The sequence below is a fragment of the Petaurus breviceps genome, unplaced genomic scaffold, assembly GCF_028583685.1.
Source record: "Petaurus breviceps papuanus isolate PSGF00001 unplaced genomic scaffold, PetGlider_PUasm1.0 38, whole genome shotgun sequence".
In the NCBI taxonomy this organism is placed as follows: Eukaryota; Metazoa; Chordata; class Mammalia; order Diprotodontia; family Petauridae; genus Petaurus; species Petaurus breviceps.
In genome coordinates, this window is record NW_027186304.1 from 80,763,497 (window position 1) to 80,768,530 (window position 5,034).

Sequence of the window (5,034 nt, forward strand, 5' to 3'; positions counted from 1 at the left end):
ATGAATCTTTTATCTCCTTCAGAGAAAAGTGCCTCAGTGAGGAGATTGCCCCAAATAGACCAGCCATAAAACATTGTTAGGGGTTTTCTCCTCCTTCGGTGCATCCTACTCAGGGACCCAGTGGTCCCTCGGGAATATAAGGAGTTGTGAAAAGTAACACAACTGGTCACCAGAATAATTCACTCCCTCTACCTTCTCTTTAGCACCTCCCACTTCAACTCTTTATTTATAGCCCTCCTTTCTCTCTCCAAATCTCAGGTTACTTTGCTGAGAGTTCTCAGACCTATAGTTTCTGTCCTGGTCTCAGCCTCCAATCCTTAGGAGACACCCAGCCCCAGCAATTGGATTGGGCAGCCTGTCTTGACACACCACTGTGCTGAGTGCTTGAGGACGTGTTTCAACAGATGGTTGGGGTTAGTGTGTGTCATCACATTCGAGTGGGGATTAAGAGAAGGAAGACTGCCTTGCTGGAGCTGTGTGGTCTTCTCCAAGTGTGAGTTGCAAGCAATAGAACTCTAGCTTTTGGAAGAAGGCGAGGAATTCATTTCCAGCAGCTCCAAGAAAAGCAGTTTGTTCAGGTAAAGTAAAAGACATCGGATGCCTTTTTTCCCCCTAGCATAGTTTTGAATGGAATGCTAGCGCAGCACACTTGTCAAGCCAGTTGCTACGGTCTTATCAATGCTGCTATTGTATGGCTGACAGATAACAGCGAGTGGAGCTGGAAGCGTGGCTGTCTTTAGAGCCCTAACACTCCTAATGCCATGCTTCGGAAGGTGTAGGGTGGAAAATGTGTTTGGGAGTAGTGCTTTAACCACTCAGTGTTCCCTTCCGAGGACCCCAAGGGGGTTAACCACCGCAGAGAAAAGTGTTAGGGATGGCCAACCGAACGTTTATCCTCTCTTTGCAGGAGGAGCACTCAGATCACTTTTAAAGTTGTACTTGCAACATTGTGTATGAAAATTCTAGTAACACTCCACCACAGAACTCCTGGCAGGGATGGAGATGCTTTCTGGGCTGATTTATGCAGTGGGGATTCTGTCTGACTCATCACGGAACAAACCATAATGTTTTTAAAGTAATTTGGAGGTGACTGTAAAGTGTGAGGACTCCTTTTGAGAGAGCGCGGGCTGAGCTTTAGACTGACGGGGGGAAGGGGGGGGGGGGAGAAGGGGGGGGAAGCGGTACATAGACCGGCATAAAAACTACATTTTTAGAATTCAAAGAGAACCAGGAAAGGAGGAAGTAGCGAAATACGATTGAACTGAGCCCTCCCTCACAGCTGCAGAGGAGCAGATGGATGTAATTCATTTGCAGATCTGTTTGTGAAAGTTTTACAAGTCATTGAAAACTAAAGTAGCATCACTGTAATGGGTCATTAAAGTCACTACATTTATTGGTTTTAAACGGACTATCTGAAGTGTTAATTAAATGGAAATAGATTTTCCGGCTTTGGTGCTAAGGAGAGAGTCTTAATTATCATTTTCCCATTGCAAATACTTGGTCAAGCACTTTAGTTTGTTTCTTTCATTTATGCTGCTCAAAGAAAATATACGTATATATGGAATTCAATAAATCCAAAACTTCACAAACCTGGTATTTTCTATATTTTATAATATGATTTCTTCAAAGAATTTCTTTCTCTAAACAAGTACTGGGTTTTTTAAATTAAAATAACTTATAAGCAATGCGTTCTCAATTTTCTTTTACAACTCTTAAATTGGCTCTCAGACATACATTAATTCTCATTTATACCTGTGGTGTTCATGAATTATTGGTCTTACTGGATTATCTTATACTTGCAAGAGAAACCTAACACTGTCTTCATTCTCTTGCAGGTGAGAGAATCTATAAATAATACTGTATATAATCCATTCTGAAATAAGAGCTGTTTAGAAGGTTGAATAACAGGATTTATGGCTGGTGCTTTGTGATTTTGACATTAGACCTTACAAAGGTACCTATAAAACTATGTTTCCAGATCTACCTCTATTTTGGCCCTTGGACCAAGTTATTCTTTTCTTTAAAAATGAAAAAGAAGGGGTGGGGGAGAAGTAACGTGGTGCTTGGCTGAGTATTTTAGAGATAGTTCTCAAAACATATTCTCTAATCTTCTTTGGTGAGAAAATATTCTTATAAATGGTCATGTAGTTATTTCTAATGGAATATTAGACAATCTTAATAGCATTACATAAGCAAAATGAGACTAAAGTTCATAAGCTGAACTCTTTTGGAATTCTAGTTATTCCATTTTGGCTTTATACTGAACTGGAGCTTTAAAAATAAAAATAAAAAATGTTACACAAATTCTCTCCTACTGTCTTAGTTTTTTTAAAAAATATAATGAGTTGGTTTAAGTACTGAACAGGAATTATTGCTATTATTTTTCTTATTTTTATGGACATGACATTATTTTAGAAAAACAGCAATATTGCCAGAAAAAAAAGTGAAATTCCTCAAGGTTAATCAGTTCTTCCTTGTAGATAATGTCTGATCCCATTCAAATCTAGATAAGTTGCAGTCAGAGGAATTTGAGCTCAAAAGTTATACAAAGCTAAAGGCCCTCTGCTCATCACAAGACTGCCTTTTTAAAAGCACCCAGTGATATAGTAGAACTAAAATTATCATAAGAAGCTTAAGAAGGAGAGAGAAAATGTAGAGAAACATTAATTCACACCTTGAAAAGGCAGGTTGTAGTCAGTTTGTTTGTTTTACTTTTTTTTCCCCCTGAGATGGCCTTATCTGTACTAATTGGAAAAGACTGTCTCTTCAATGCAAAAAGGAGGCCAGTTCCAAAGATAATGCCCATAGGGTAATCTAGCTTCTGGTCAAAGTATAAATCTACTCTTCCAGATGGTAAACATTCAGAGACTTATTTATGGTGACTTCTACATACCTCAACTTGACATTTGGTTTCTTCCTGACAGCACTTGTGCTGACAACACACATGAAGTTCCCATCAGTATCTTAACAGCTGTAAAAGTGCTCACACTCGCAGGATATCCCTCTTAGCCAAGGTAACAACAATTCGATGGAAAACTATCTGGGTCCATACCATCGGCATATCCTGATATATACAGAGTAACTCAATGCTTAGATCAAGGTGAGGTATTCTGGAGGTAGAAATAACAATAACTGATGTTAACACACTGCTTTAAAATTTGAAGAAAAAAAAAATACATTATCTCATGAGCCTCACAACCCTGTGAGGTAACTTACTACAGGAATAGCAAAAAAAAAAAAAAAAAGGAATCCCTTTTTTGCAAATAAGGAAACTGAGGCTCAGAGATGTTAAGTGACTTTCCTATGGTCACATAGCTAGTGTCAGAGATGGGATTTGAATGCAAGTAGTTCTGAATCCCATAGGATCCACTGTAGCCTGCTGTCTGCCCATCAATTTGAAAGTTGGATGAAAATTTTCCAAAAGCTATATTGCATTGCTTATGGTGAATTCAGATTTTGTTTGAACAGTGTAGTAAATCATTCTAGGCTATCTCTGAGCTATCGATCATCTGTTGTGGAGTTCATGAGGAGTTTTGTATAGGGGCCGCTCATGAAAGAAGCTGGAAGTTTTCTTTCCTGGTTACTTCTGGGGAGACATGTGATTTTGGAAGATACTTGCTCATGTCAACTTTCAGTAAAATAGTATAAGCAATATCATAGAAATTTGTCAAACCCAAGAAACAAGAGATTGATGTGAATGTGGACTGAGGAGGAGGCAGGGTTCCTTGATTTAATTATGTGCCAGTTTGTGGCTTGATAAGGGATTAGCCCTTTTGCAATTTCATATTGGAGGCAGGAAAGTTATTTTAATAACCCATAATGTAAAACTTCTGTTCCTAATATCTATGCTGTTGGCTTTTCTCAAAGGAAGTCCTGTGCAGAAGATTCAAACAATATTGCAGGACTTTAATGATCCTTACTAAATGTTACATAAATTAGTTTATTCAAGCTTGCATAAGACAAATAGTCTTGAGAAGTAGAGTTAGAAGCAACATTTACTAGTCTTGATATAGAATGAATTCTATATCCATATTCCAGAACAGCATTCACTTTTTAAGACATTAATTAGAAGAAAAAAGATGCCATCAAAGCAAATTGTATAGGAATTCTATCCTACTGGGTCTTAGGGTCATTGATTTAAATTTGGAAAGGATTTCAGAGGTCATCCAGTCTCACACTCTCATTTTATAGATCTGAAAAACTGAAGTCCCAAGAGATTATGTGACTTGACACATATGATCATTTCTTAAGAAGGTGTTTTAGAGAAAAGATTCTGTTCAAAATTTCTGTTTATGTTATACTTAAAAGACCGTCAAATAAATCTCCATTATTTATGGCAAATTATCTTCTTCCTTACTCTCCATATCCCAGCAATTGATGAGCCTATTGACCTTTCTTTTTGGTGTCTCTCACTTTTATCTCTCCCTTTTCTATACATTCTACATGGAATCTTCATCCCTTATTTCATAGATTATTTTGATAGCCTACTAATAAGTCTCTCAGCCTTTACTTTTTTTCTTTCCGAACCATCTTTCAAATAGATGCCAAAATAATCTTTTAAAAATTCTACTTTTATCTTATTATTCCCTTGCTCAGAAACTCTCAATGGTTCTCTATTACCTATAAAGTGTGGTTCAAACTTCTTAGCCTGACCCTCAAGGCCTTCCACAATCTAGCAACAAATCTCTCCTTTGAAACTCTATCTCTAACTCAGGGGTCCTTTGCTTCAGACAGACTGTTTTACTCAATGCCTTGCCTCCAAGTCTCATTGATGCAGTCCCCCACCCCCACACTCCCTCCACATTTGCTCTTTCCCTTTTTCTTCTTTTGTAAACACTAACACCTAGGCCCAATCACTTTCACCATGAAACCTTCCCTAACTCTACCATGCCCATAATTGGGTTCTGATCTCCTAGCATTTACTATCTGCACACAATCATAAACTCCTCTCTTTGTTTTGTGTTAGTATGTGTGTGTGTGTGTGTGTGAGAGAGAGAGAGAGAGAGAGAGAGAGAGAGAGAGAGAGAGAGAGAG

At 38.1% G+C, this 5,034-nt stretch overlaps 1 protein-coding gene across 4 annotated transcripts in view; it reads left to right on the forward strand.

The window, feature by feature from the left end:
- Positions 1 to 256: 256 nt before the first annotated feature.
- SULF1 (sulfatase 1) overlaps positions 257 to 5,034 on the forward strand; it is a 217,128-nt gene continuing 212,350 nt past the window's right edge. For all 4 annotated transcript variants that reach the window (XM_069100088.1, XM_069100087.1, XM_069100089.1 and 1 more), the window contains exon 1: positions 257 to 578. The gene's annotated coding sequence lies outside the window, so the exon portion shown is untranslated. The remainder of the gene's footprint in view (positions 579 to 5,034) is intronic.